The sequence below is a fragment of the Triturus cristatus genome, chromosome 3_1 (assembly GCF_964204655.1).
Source record: "Triturus cristatus chromosome 3_1, aTriCri1.1, whole genome shotgun sequence".
In the NCBI taxonomy this organism is placed as follows: Eukaryota; Metazoa; Chordata; class Amphibia; order Caudata; family Salamandridae; genus Triturus; species Triturus cristatus.
In genome coordinates, this window is record NC_140583.1 from 1,082,908,554 (window position 1) to 1,082,924,139 (window position 15,586).

The window sequence follows — 15,586 nt, forward strand, 5'->3', positions numbered from 1 at the left end:
AGGTGGGGGCACCTGCGGTTGCGGGACACACGAATGAACACCGCGCCGTGGTCATTAGTCCTGTGATGGTTAATGCGGTTGTAGGCAAGCGCTCCCAAAGTAAGGATGAATTTCCTTACTGGCTTGCTGAAAAGTTTGATCAACTGGAAGCCGTGTTTCCAAACACTTCTCCTGTGGATAAACACAGGATACTCACCATTACTTTGCCAAAAGATCTAGTACCTGATATTATCGATTGTAACAATTGGGGCAAGGTCTTTGCTGCGGCCTATTCGAAGTGCTATGGCACTCCATCTATGTCTGTACTACCCTCTGTCATCAAGAAAGTTCAGGAAAATCATGGTGCAGAGGCGGCCATTGAATTGGGAATGAGGCTTGTCGACAGCTTTGATGTGGTTAGTTCCATGGTGATGGGGAACCTAAAAGGAAATGCCATGCAGTTCCAAGTAGGTAATATGCTGGAACTTGTGGATCCTGCCGACAGGCCCAGGGAATTTGCAAAAATTATTGCAAAAGCCTACAGGATGGTGGGACGTAGCGCCCTAGGCGTGAAACCCACCGTAAAGATTCCTGATGTAGTACAGCATACTAAGGTGAGTTCGTCTACGAAAGACGAAAAACCCAAGTTTCCGAAGGAAAGTTGGAGAACCAAAAAACAGGGAAAACAGCAACAGAAGCGTAGGTCGCGTTCTGCTTCGCCAGTTCAGTCGTCAACTGAACGTAAATATGATTTGCGCGATCGTTCTAATATTAAGTCACCTGATAGATTTCAGGTTTCTGAACGCTCTCCTCGTTCTTCACAGAAAACATCGGCTTCACAATCCGGTGGCGGAGACCACGGAAGAGGAAGGGGTGCTCAAGTTCGTGAGCAACCCCGACAGACTGACGTAAAAGGCAAGCAGGACGACGCTGTGCGTCAAAGACCTCCGTTTCAGAAAAAGAAAGTTGCTGCACTAACAGAGAGATATGCCTCAGATGGTACGGACACTGCTTCTGAACCGGACATGGGCTCTAACGGTGTTAGACAGCGCGGCGGAAGTTACAGTAGTGCGGCAAGCACTGCGTCCGTATCTGGAGGTGACAGCAACTGATACATATGTGAGTGTTGAAACTGCTGATACTCGCGTTTCTCCCCCTGAACGGATGTTTGACATAATCCTTAAAATAGAGGGTGACATACATCGTAGAATTAGAGTAGTTTTTTGGGATAATTTGTCCTCTACTTATGACATTCTGTTAGCGGAGGAGGATTGGCCTCCGGCTTTCATTTTAGATGCTCCTAGAGGGGAGGCGGTGATCCTCCCCGCCTTTGGGCACACAGTGCCTATGGAACATTCTAACAGGTTGGCCGGGGAGTGGGCGCAGGTGCAAGCGACTGCGTTGTATCGCAATCAAGTGGGCTGGGATAAAATTTCTCCCGACCATACGATTCCGTTGCGGTCCGATCCCCAGCCTCAACCCCAATATCCCATGCGTCGCAAGGCTAGATCTCACGTCGCAACTATCCTTGAACAATTGGAATATCAGGGAATAATTGAAACTTGTGTGTCACCTATAAATAACCCTTTATTCACTGTGACGAAGCCTGACGGGTCGTACCGCCTAGTTTTGGATTACCGGCACTTAAACTCTCACTGCCGGACGTGCGCGGTACAGAGTACTCACAGTTCGGCTCTTGTCGATAGTCTTGTGAGAAAACGGTTTAAAACCACACTTGACATTTCCAATGGCTTTTACAGCCATAATCTGTCCCCTCAAAGTAGTGAGTGGACGGCTTTTACCTCGGGCGGTAAACAAAGAAAGTTTAATAGGCTGCCTATGGGCTATAAGAACAGCCCTGGGGTCTTTGCTGCTCGAGTGGTCTCGCTCTTAGAGTATATGGACCCGGATGCATACTCGTATGTTGATGACATCTATCTAACAGACGACGAGTTGCTTCCACACCTTGCTCGCATGGATAGCATAATTACTATGTTTGCAGACTTCGGATACAAATTCAATTTTACGAAGTGCCACATTGCCAAGCTCACAGTGTTGTTCTTGGGGTACGAACTCAACGATGAGGGTCGCGGCTTGGCTCCGCACTTCCTTGAGAAGTGCGCACGCCTTTGTACTCCTACAACGCTGAAGAAATTACAATCATTGCTGGGTTTTCTGAATTTCGGTCGAACCTACATTCCTGATTATGCCCAGCGTATCAAGACGCTTTATGCCTTGGTACAACCTACTTTTACCAAATCTTGCTGGCTGCCAGAGCATACAGCTGCATTGCAAAGTTTGCAGTCTGATCTTCTTGCTTCAAAATACTTACAAACTCGTGATAACCACACTAACCTGGTCATTAGAATTGTACCAGGCGCAATGGGTTTCACGTACTTAACGTTCAATGAGGGCGACACCGTTCCCATTGCTTACAAATCTCATTTGTACACTTCAGCTGAGCTGCGCTTTTCCGCTGTCGAAAAAGTACTGACAGCAGTTCAGATGGCGATCCTGAAAGAACGAGCGCTATCACAAGGAAAGCACATGCTGGTGGTAACACCGTACCCTGCCCTAGAGGCAGTCACAAAAGCTAGTGTACCAAATTCTAAGGCTTTGCATCCAAGGTGGATACAATGGGCAACTTCCTTAGCTTCGCAAGACGTCACATATATCTTTGACGCGGCGTTGCAGTCTCAGGAGTTCTTGGATTATGAATTTGTTCATCCGACTCCTTCGACATTGCGCCCACTTGAGGAGTACCGTTGTGTCATTTACACTGATGGGTCTGCGCAACCCGCTACTGGATCGAAGCACGCCTATTCAGCTGCCTGCGCAATTGTTGTGGGTACTTTCGTGAATGGAGAGTTCCAATCTGAAGCTGTGCATACACAGACGTTGGGTGATTGTACCGCACAGTTGGTTGAAGTTTGTGCTCTAGTGCTTGCACTGGAGTACGCTGATCTTCGAATCCCCACTCTAGTGGTGTGTGATTCGTTCTATTGTGTTCAATCTTACAATGACAATCTACATTTTTGTATTCAGAATGGTTTCCATGATTCCAAAGGTAGCACAATAAAGCATAAAACGCTTTGGGTTCGAGTGGCAGCACTTAAAGAACTGCTGCCTCTCGTGAATGTAATTCACACTCTTGGTCACCAATGAGTTGGTGTCCATGCTGTCGGTAACAGTCTGGCTGACGAGGCAGCAAAAACAGCAGTGGCGACATATCTAGTAGTAGCAGTTACGAGATCAAAAAGTAAGATCGATGATGACATCTTGGCAGCTATTGCTGCTTCCGAGACCGGGAAAACTTTCCGAAGGGATTCCCTTCTCGTTACCATTATCGCTTAAGTCCTGATAACGTCCCTTTAGTGAGGATTAACGACGTTGGTGACAGATTGATTCCCAACGCGGACTGCAGACCATCTTTGATATCAGCTGCCCACGAGGGTGTTGCGTCTGCGCATGCCGGAGTGTCGGCAACTATATCTCTTTTGCAACAACGTTACTGGTGGTACGGTTTGTACAAACAAGCGCGGGCATACGTTCTTAATTGTGACATTTGCCAGCAGATAAAAAAACCTTCTTCTGCAGCGCGTCCACCACAAACGCAGTTGCATATATCTAATCAACCACTTGCGTGCGTTTATTTAGATCACTGCGGTCCTATTACCTCTGATACTGCGTACAAATATATCTTGGTTGCAGTTGATTCGTGCACACGTTTCCTGTGGGTATGGCCACAAAGGAGTGCTGATGCCAGAACTGTCATCAAAGATTTGCGTGTCTTTATAGGGAGTTTTGCATGTGGTACCCTTCATTGTGATCAGGGTCCTGCGTTCGTCTCAAGGGCGTACAAGGAGGCCATGAGGGAACTGGGGGTCCAAAGTCACATTTTCGACTCCATACCGGCCTGAGGGCAACAGTGTTGTGGAGCGGATGAACCGTGACCTAAAGCAATCTTTGACAGCGAGGGTGTTAGGTACAGGACGGAACTGGCTCTCCCACTTGTATGACATACAACGTGCACTTAATAATCTCCCTAGAAGGTCTCTGGGTGGGAGGACCCCGTACATGATGCTCTTTGGAGTGAGAATGTTTGTCCTGGACCTTGATGGTCTAGACATGGCGGCAGCAGCCGCCCCTTTTGACCTAGATGACCACTGTGCTGTATTGCAGAATCTACAAGAAGCCAGAGACACTCTAGCGAAAGGACACGTACCCTCTACATCTGAAGCTACGCTGCAGATTCCGGTAGTCGGCTGGCTACCTCGAGTTGGTGACCTGGTCCGTGAGAAGGTGAAGAACAAGAAGGAGTTCGGCCCCTCTTATCGTGCACCGGTCCCGGTGCTTGGAGTCCTGGGTACGCGTACAGTTGTTTTACCTCCACTTCCTGGTCGCAAGGATAACAGGTACATCTCGATTGAAAATGTCAAGCTACAGCGGGTGGCCGATTCTCCATAGTATGACACCTTCAGTTTCTTGCCCTTCAGTGCTGAGAAACTCTGTTGTGGTGCCACCCTCTAACATCTTGCCTGAAGTTTCCATTGAGATGCTTGCAGTTACTGGTCCTTCTATGCCATCTAATGCTGGTGGTTTACCTGATGATCCTGAGTATGCTTATCCAACAGAAGTACCTTTGCCTCTATTACATTCAACAACAATTGCCCAGTCACATTCTTCCTTTGAAACTGAATCATTGACTTCCACTGCCCCTTCCAAAATTTCAAAATTTTTTGCCTGGTTCAAGAGACATTTTTTGGTTGCACCTTGGACTTACATCTGGCTGGTGCTAATAAGTATTTTTTTGTTCATGACCATTGGCTTTGTGGTAGTGTTTTTTAAATTGATCAATGGACACTACCTGAATGAACGATCTACAATTCGATTAATTGATGGAACTTTGGCCCCACATTCTTCATCACACATCATGAAAAGGGACCAGACTTTTGTGAACATCACCGCCTGGCCTGTACGTGATGGAATTGCTTGGGATGCTGTGAACTTTCAAATTCATGGTCCCACCGAAGTGATTAATGTACCAACTGTTTTTCGTGTTTCTATGGGTGATGTAGTTAAACAGAACATCCGATCGGATGATTGGGATGTGCACGCGATAGAAACACTGTTTTCTGATTTGAAATATTATGCTGCATTTGATGCTGAGGATTTATATTTAAATAATGCAAATTACCGATGAACAATTTTGCTATCAACATTATGGCACACATTTCTTACACAGGGCAAATACCTTTCAGAATTTTGTTAATTTCACTCAGTGGGAACATTGTCCTGTCCCTATGCCTGGCAGTTCTGCCACTTTAGTGAAAAAATTCACATACTTTTCGGATTTTAGTGTGTCTCACCCTGACTCTTTTTATTTTAAGGTGGTGGTAGAACCAGCTTCTAAAATTAGACTGACACACACCAAGTTATTATATTCCAAATCCTTTATGGATGAATTGGCTATTGGAGGTTATGACCTCTGGAAAGCTACTATCGATCTTAAATCGGTTTGGGGAACTAAACTGTGGCAGGTACAAGGAACAGAAGCCTTGCATCGTGCCTGTCTTATCCCAAATCATGTGTTATTTTTTAATTCAACTATTTTTCAGACCACCTGTTTTGGATTGGCTATATCTAAAAAATTGAATTCCCCCACAATTCTGGATCTGGGTGCTTATCCTAATTGGGCGAATCACACAGATCTGTCCCTTACTATGTTGCAGTCCTTCGTCTCCAACACCACCTTCAATATTTCGGCAATAGATCCCGAAGGGTGGTTGGTATGGCAGACGGGTTCAGATTCCTGTCAACGTCGGTTTCTGGATTTGACACCAGGGTATACACAACTTAGAGTAGACCCTCGTTTTCCATCGTCACACACGGTAACTACCTACTCGGTAGGTAAGTTATGCCAGTCATGGTTGCAAGATTCCACATTAGCTTCAGTTAAGCTTCATTTATCATGGTTAAATGACAAAATAGATTTAAATGATTTTATTAAGGGTCCTGCGACTGGCAGGTCCAAGAGATGGTTTTATGCAATTTACAATGAAGTTTGGAAGTTGTCACAAATTTAAGCTGCTTCCAGGCTACGTGCTATTGACCAGGCCAATATGGAGAAAGTATTGACTGTTATAGATAATAGTATTAACACCTTGTCTTCTAGAATTTATACATTAGATAATATTGTTTCATCTGTCGTAGACATTGTACAAGGTGATGTGTCTGTGTTATATCATGATCAAAATCAGTTGCGTTCAATTATGCAGTTTGCATGGACCTTGCAAATGTTAAAAGCTGGGAAAGTCCCTTGGGATTACATGAATACGTCTTCGTTATTCCTTCCTTTTAATTTGACCGATAAACAGCAGTTTATGTCCATGAAAGACGCTACTTACGCATTACTGCATATTGAAAAACTAGAACCTTTACCTTTTTCTATTGCTGAGTTGAATTCGGCAGTGTGGATCGTACACGGATTGATCACGTTGCCTTTTTCCCGGTTTAAGTTCAGTTCGTGCATGAAGCATTATGCCATAGGCAGATATGAACAGTTTAGTGATGCCTTCCTGCACGAAGTTTGGTCACTTCCTTTCACATATAGATGCGTGAGAGATGGCAAGGAAGTTTACTTGAAAGGTGAAGAGTGCACTTCCGCTCCTGATCATTCTGTGGTTTGTAGACATATACAATTACATGGCGCTTGCAATATACACGCTCCTAATTTAGCTTGTGTCCTAAATGCCAGCTATAACGTCTTCATTTAAGCTGCTTGCCAACGGTAGTTATTTGCTTTAAATAATGAAGCTTGCTGTGGGATGCTAGTGGGTATTCCTTACATAGTCACCGTTTCACAAAGGGTGGTTTGCTGTAATAACGTCCTTTTCCCACCCCCGCACGGCAGGCTCGATATATCTATCTGGCCGGCGATTCCAACCTTGAGCGCAGAGTTCAACAGGATGAGTAGAATAAGGGCTCTTTTGTCTCGGGAAGAGGTTTCTTTGACTTCGTCCCGTGAAACATTTCTTCTTCACATAGCAAACACACGCACTGAAGTACAAGCTCTTTTAAATACTGACCTCCCCCTACATTTTGGAACGTTGATACAGACTATCTTTAATGCTTCATCTACGACTGGCCTTGTACATTTTTTTAAAATTGTAGGCTCAGGCCTCGTGACATCTTTTCAAACTATTTTTGGTGTGATCCCCGCGTTTTTACATTCTATTTTTTCGAGCGTCTTCGGAGGTTTTCCCTTACTCCTCGCTATTGCGGCTGGGATCCTCTTGTTGATCTGCGCGTTACGATATGGCTGCACGCCTAGTATTGCTAGACAACATGCCCCGCCTGATCCATCTTCGTAACCGTATGCTTGAATACCACGGCATTTTGCCTCTGGCGACTTTGAGCGTCAAGTATGGATTATCCTTCCGGTTTCCCTTTTTTACCTGTGTACAACCTGTCTTTCACTGCCTAGATTGTCTCTTCCAGTGGGCTCTGGATTTGTGCTTGTCAAACTTGGTGTTGCTTGACCCGGATTTTGATGACTTGATGTGCCCCTTAGTGGCTCATGAGTTTACCTGTTCTGGTGTTGGGTTTATGGCCTTGGGTGCTACACAAGGAGTCCTTGGTAACTGGGATATCGGAGAGGCCGCTGTTGAATTCCTTGAACGGAGTTATCTCGAAGAAACTGACAGTTGTCCTGTTATGGTGCTGGATGCTCTGATAATTGAAGAACACGTGTGTTCCTTTCCCTTGCTAAATTGGATGGCAGATACTTTTGCGGAACGCTCCAATGATTTCCTCTTGGAAGCGGTTGCAACTTACGGTGCATATACCTTGATGGATTGACTGTTTCACATTGTCAAGACAGAGTGCATCCATAGATGTCATTTGTTTTCTTTTATTTTTTTATCAAAATTTTTAATGGTTTTTTCTCTTAGACATCGTTTGTACTTTTTTACACGATTTTTTCTTATTTTTTTTCTTCTCGAACTTTACACTTACCTTATATGGACTTATAGTTCACGCCCTTGGTTCTGTTCTATGTCACTTGAACTCTGCGTTCTTGCTAAGTGCGCCTCTAGTGGTTAGTAGTTCGATCAAAGGGGGGTGTAGTGTAGGTTAGCCACTCCCTATTTACAACACTAAGTTAGCATAACCGAGCCAACTGTTAGAAAGCCAGCTTGCCGTTTCTGCTGCTTTGCACGCGACACTGTTGTTATATGTTATTCATTTTAGAAATGCTTACTCGACTTTGCCTTACAGGATAACAGTTTATTGTTTAACATTCTTAACACTGTGCTGCGACCTTCGTCTGTACATCATGTAAAGAACAAGTCTAGGACACTAGACGGTGCAGAGTGTTGTGTTCAGATTGATCGTACCACTTTTTAGACATATTATACATGCAGCTGCCAATATCTGAAGGACAAGTGCCTTTAATATTACAGGACAGAATGTTTTTAGATTCATTCGAACAGAAGAGCTGATGTATGAGAGAAGCTAGCTGATCCTGTGATGTGATTCTACTAAGCTGATCCATACGGTATGGGGTTCCCCCTGATAGCCTAAGAGACCTTCTATTAGTATAATAAACTTATTAGTTACTAGAGAAAGGAGTGTGGCTGTTTACCACTGTCATTATTATTAAGATTGCTTCTTTCATTGTGTATGGTATTGTAACAATGCTGATGGTTCTGATCTTAACCATTTGTTTACTAGTGTTAGCCAAAGTACTGCATCTTAGGACACGAGGTTTATAAAATAAACTCTTTAAACTTTACCGTGTCTGTATTATTATGTTGTGGACTGCTAAATAAGTACAAACAGGTATTTCGTATTCCCACCACTCCTGAGAAATATCTAAGTCGCATGTTCTGGTTTGTCTATACATTGGGACCGTCTAGCTAGATCTAGGCTAACGAATGGGACACTAAGCTAGTCGGATATGGGGTTCTTGGTTCTGAGGGGAGTTTCTGGTACACCACAATTCTCTGAGGTCCTGGTTTCCTGCACATAGTTCTGTGCATAAGCAGAATCCCTGCAACAGATGAGGACAAAGAGGATTGTTTTATTGCCATGGTTGATGCAGTGGATAACAAAGCTTGCAGTGAGATGGAATGGAGAGTGGCGGTGAAAGAAGATCGGTGTCTGGGCATGGTGAAAGAGTTCATTGTAAAGGGATGGCCACGAGAAAAATGTGTGCGCCAGGAAATTCAACCCTTTTGGAAGATCTCTGAGGAGCTGTCCATTGAAGATGGTGTGGTTATGAGGGATGGTAGGTGTGTACCTCCATCTGGCATTCGTTCAAAGCTTATTGATTGTGCGCATGATGGCCATCTGGGTGCAACCATGACAAAGAAACGCCTTAGGTTACATTATTGGTGGCCTTCTATGGATAAGGACATAGAAGAAAGTGTTAAGCTGTGTGGTGGTGCGGAGAAGAAGCTGAGGTTTGTTACTCCTCCACTTCAACCTATTGCTTATCCCATAAAACCGTGGTTGAAAGTGGGAATTGATCTTGTTGGTCCATTCAATTTCCTTCCTTATAATCTTTGTTTTGCTTTAGTTTTAATGGATTTCCATAGTAAGTGGCCAGAGGTAAAATGTTGTGCTTCACCCACGTCTAACAATGCTATCTTGTTCCTCAAAGAAATATTCATGAGGGAAGGATTTTCTGAAGCCATTGTGTCTGACAATGGTGTGCAATTTGTAAGTCAGGATATGGAAGATTTTTTGAAGGAGTCAGGTGTGAAACATTTGAAGAGTTCAGTCGGACATCCTCAAACCAATGGGTTGGTGGAAAGAATGAACAGGGTGGTGGTGGATTGTATCAAATGGGGGAAACAAAATTGTTTTGATATTGAAGGTGCGGTTAGATCTATGCTGTGGTTCTATCGCACAACACCTCACTCTCTTACAAAGATTGCACCATTTGTATGCTTGAAAGGGAGAGTTCCTACCTCTGCGTTGTATCCTGCTTTGTTGTTGAGGACTGTGGCTAACAAGGTTTCGTGTAACATTGATAATGATGCTTTGGAGTCACGGGTGAAGGACGCTCAGAAGAGGATGGCTGACAGATATAATGTGAAAAAGTCTGTTAAATGTGTTGGGCTTAGTCCTGGGGATCTGGTTCGGATTAAAAATACACGGTATGTCAGTAAAGGCGGTGAGAACTTTGGTGAACCTGTTTGTGTGGAAAAAGTGTGTGGTGGGGCAGTAATGGTTAAAGGTGGTCACTGGTGGAACTTGAACAAGATAGTCAAGGTTCAGTCCTCAAGTGATACATCTCTTTCTGCGAACAATATTTCTAGAAAGTCAGTGGATACTGCTTCTGCTGGTTCATCTATGGTGCTACAAAGTGATCGTTGTGAAAACAATATGTCTTGTTTTGGGTCAAGGAAGTCCACACGGGTTAAGCAACTTGCGTGGAAACTGCGTTGATGGTAGCATTACGATTTGCAATGGTTAACTAATTTATTCTGTACAGGTTTGCTGTAGCTTCTTGAAATTTCTTAATGTTTGCTTCTTATTTTTTTTAGGGTTACTTTGTTTTTGTGTTATTAATTTTTTTATTATTATGCTTAGGTAAAATTGTATTGTTTCTTGTTTGTTTCAAAAAGAGATATTATGTTATGCCTAGCAATGCTTGTTTATGTGAGCTGAATATTCTCTGTGGGTGTCATGAGAATCTAATGTCACTAAATTCTACTCTGTGAAAGTTGGGACCTCTGAAGGACTGGAAGAGAGGAGCGGTGGCTCGTTGAACCTACAATAAAGCTTGTATCCTACTAACAAGTCTGTGGTAAATCCATTGAATCTAGTAGGGACATAACAGACTACGTCTTGAAATGCGACATCTGCCAGCAGATGAAAGGTTCCACCGTAACACGTCCAGTGCAAACACCGTTGTTAATAGCTGACAAACCACTTGCGTGTGTCTACCTGGACCACTGCAGCCCATTGAAAAGAGATGGGGCTAAAAAGTATATTATGGTAGCCGTGGATTCCTGCTCAAGGTTCCTATGGGTGTGGCCCCAGCGCTCGGCTGACGCTCGAACTGCTAGAAAAGATCTGGGAGACTTCATATGGACATACGCAATTGGCACATTACATGCTGACCAGGGCCCTGCGTTTAGCTCTCGAGCGTACAAGGAGGCAATGGAAAGTCTGGGTGTAGCATTGCGGTACTCATCTCCATACCATCCCGAGGGAAATTCGGTAGTGGAGAGACAAAAACGAGAATTAAAGCAATCTTTAACAGCTAGAGTATTAGGCACGGGCGCAAGTTGGGTAAAACATCTTTATGGAGTCCAGCAGGCTCTCAATAACATGCCTAGAAGTTCTCTAGGTGGGGTTCACTCCATATGAGGTCCTATTTGGGACAAGAATGTGGGTACCTGATCTTGATTGTGAAGGCGCAGTGGCGGATGAAAAACCATTTGACATCAATGATCGTTTGGCTGTTTTACAGGATCTAATTTAATCCAGGACACAACTAAGTAACGTCCACCTGAAACAGACCACCGCTGGGGAAGTGAAATCAGTCACAGCAAGACCTGTCTGGATCCCAAAAGTCAGGGATCTGGTCAGAGACAAAATAGCGGACAAGAAAGAATTTGGGCCATCCTACAGAAAACCTGAACAGGTGCTAGCAATTGAAGAAATAAGAATTGTACTTCTACTGCCTCTTGCCGGAAAAAAGGAGAAAAGATTTGTCTCAATTGACCTAATCAAACCACACGATGTGGCCGATACTAAGCAGTAGGACGAATGGACTCAAAAGTAGCAGACGCCCTCCTCTCGTTACAATTCAAGAAGTTGAAACAGAAAGACTCATCACGTTCGAAGAGCCTCCTGTGTGGAATGAAGGACTATGCAACAATGCTATGAAACTCGTTCCCCTTGAACCCTAAGTTCAACTTCAAAATCAAACTCAAAATAACACTCACATTGCTATAAGACCAAATACTGATGTTTACGTCAACATGCCTCAACGAGAGCAAAGTACGATTTCAACAAATCGCGATGCAATTCCAACAATATATCGCACTTCTTCTGGCTACTTCATAAACTTTGATATGTTTTCTTTGGATCCAAGTGAACCTGAAACGATGCCAGCCCAAAAATCATGCAAGCAGCAAGTTAAAGACTTTCTGAACTTTTTTAAAAAGACTTACCTGGTTCCACCATGGGTAGAACTATGGTTAATCACTGGGGTGCTATTCTTTCTTTTCTGGTTAGGCTTAGTAATAGTTTAAAACATGCTTATTAATGGACAATACATTCGGCAAAGCTCTGCTGCCCAAGAAGTGAATTTAATATTGAAGCCACATCAATCATCTCATCGAGAACAAAGAGACGTCTTCATTGAACATTACAGCAGTTCCTGTACCTAATGGTATAGTTTGGGACAAGGTTGATTTCGATATATTTTACCCAACAGAAATTTTATAAAATTCCACATTTGTTCAAAATATCATTAAGTGGTAATATTTCCTCAACTACATTTTCCGATGATTTGGACTATGAAACTGTGAATAACATGTTATCTGATTTGCAAACATCTGCAGCGTTTTCTAATAGTGAAACATTGGAAGGCACATCAGATTATGAATCAATTTATTGTTATCAACATTATGGTCATCACTTTAAATCTGCAAATCCTAGAAATGTGTTCACATACCACCAGTGGGAACATTGTCCAACACCGCCAAAACATTTGCACAAAAGTTTCCATATTTTTCAGGGTTTAATATGTCTGACCTAGCCTCATATTATTATAAGGTTGCACCAACATCAGCACAGAAAAATATGTTAACAAACACCAAACAGATTTACTCTGCATCCTTTATCGCCCAATTGTCCGAACAGGGTTACGACTCATGGAAAGACACTCTAGACTTGACATCATTATGGGATACTAGAGAATGGCAAGTGCAGGGGACAGAAGCTTTATTTAGAGCATGCCTTATCCCTCAACAACTCATGTTTTTGAGCGAGACAGTGCAACAGACATCTTGCCTTGGACTAGCCAAGAAGAAAGACTTGAACACACCTCAGCTACCAACACCATCACTAACCGAGGGTAATGAAACATCACTAGAGGGGGTTACATTAGATGATATCATACAATACAATAGATCAGATCCGATTGGAAGAAATGGTTGATTTGGCCCACAGACACCAATGGTTGTCAGGAAAGATTCATGGGTAGAACCAAAGGGTTTAGTATCCATAGGCCAGATCCACGCTATGTATAGAGACAACATCCGGGGGTAGTGACATCATACAGTGTTGGGAAGTTGTGCCTTTGATTGTGGCTAGAAACCTCAACACTCACAGAGGTGAAACAACACTTATCTTTACTCACACAAGCCTTGGATCTTGGGGATTTTTTACTAGGTCCCAGGAAGCCACGTCAGAAACGTTTCATATATGCTGGCATTTATGCTACCTACGAAGAAATCTGGAAAATATCGCAACAAGAGGCCGCAGAGAGAATATGGGAAATAGACCATATTAACATAGAGAAATCTCTAGCAGTGGTAGACAATGGGTTAACAACATTGACCTCCAGGATATCTTCCTTAGGCAACATTGTATCTTCTGCAATAAACATACTGCAACAAGATTCGGCCATATTACAACATGGGCAATCTCAGTTACGTTCTATTATGTTGCTAAGCTGGACACAGCAATCTTTGCATGCAGGCTATGTGCCTTGGCTTTTTATCAACAGAACGTCTCAGTATTCTGAATACAATCTAACAGATAAAGATAGAAATGGCACAAAGGGGAGCAAAATATATAATTCTGCGTATCGAAAAACTGGATAGATTACCATTTAAAGTGGCGGAGTCACCGTCCACAGAATGGCTAATCCATGGCCACATAACTCTACCGGTCACTACTTTTCAGTTTCAATATTGCCTTGAACAAAAGCAGGCAGACAAATATGAAAAAATGGGTAAGGAATACATTAAGGAATCTTGGGAATTACCATACAGAATTCGATGCCTAAGTGGGGATCGAGAAGTGTTTCTCAGTGGTACAAACTGTGAGAGCGCTTTAAGTGGATCGCTCATATGTCAGGATATTACGCTGCACGGGGCTTGTAATGGTTCTGTAGCAAACTTGTCCTGTCATCTGAGGGGTACTTAAGCTGCAGTGATTACTCCAGCCTTTGGGCTACTTTCGAATGGGAGTTACTTGATGCTGAAGCGTCAAGGCTGCTGTGGAATGCTCCCGGGCATCGCATGTCTGGTAACTGTGAGCTCCAGGGTTACTTGTTGTATGCAAATATTGCTTCCACCGACACATACAGCCAGGGAGGCACCGTTATAGCATTCACTGAATGTTTCTTTAATACAGTTTAAAACTCTAGGCAGAATGAAAGCTATGCTTTTACAGAAGCCTGTGCCCTTAACCTCCGCTCAAGAGACTTTTGAACTCAATATCGCAAGGTCTTCAGCTGAGATACAGGCGCTTATCCATACAAATTGCCCTTTACATTTCGTAGAAATGGTAAATCGTATCTTTAATATGTCTGATACGACTGGCATTGTCCACCTATTTAAGACCATAGGTTCTGGACTTCTGAGCACCTTTCACACTGTACTTGGAGTTTTACCAAAGTTCATATACTCCGTATTCGGAAGCATCTTTGGAGGACTTCCGCTGATCCTGTTTCTATTAGCAGGTATCCTGATAGCCTTCTATCTGCTACGCAATGGACGTCTCAGTCACCAAGGAGATGGAAAAAGTGCTCCTGGTGCGGAAATACCGTGACCAAATGGCACAACATCTAGGCACACCTCGCCTAAGAGAACTAAGTGCATCTTGGTTCCTGTCATTTCGACCAGTCTGAATGGACTGCATCTTACCTGTCCTCCGATGCCTGTTTTGCAGAGAAGAATGCATGTTAGACCTTTGTTTGACACTCCCATCATGTGCGCAACCGGATGTGACTGCTCTACTGGACCAGATAACGGCCCATGTTCTGCAGTGTCCTCAGCGCATTCCAATGTTGTTGGCGACATTCCTTGAGCCACCATAGGGTGTAACTACGCCTGTTGGTATGAACACTGGCTCCTCCACTGACACCCAGGCTTTGGACGGCACACAGGCTACAACAGCACCGGCTGCAGACAGCACAGGAGATCATCTGTGCTCAATTGACGTACTATGCGAGGTGTTACAGGGGCCATCTACTGCGGAAGCAAGCAAGACATATGTTGCATCTAGCAGCCAGGACACATAAACAATTGACTCATATTTGGCTCGTCATGTGCTGGAAGAAATTCAACCTTTTTAATAACAAGCTTAATTTGGAACTCAGATACAAAATTGACATTCCTTTTCATTCATTGGGCATAAATGGCTTTCAAATGCTTATAGTGGTTCGGACTATAACAACGGACACTTTTTTAGATATAGGGCCTGCAAAATGGTTTTCCTTTTACATTTTTAATTTTTTAAAAGACATTTTTAGACTTTTTAAAACATTTTATAACTATAGAAATGTTTTTAACACTTTAGTGCGTACCAATGTCTAGTCAGAACACCTATAGGTTACATATGTTGTCCAGTCGGA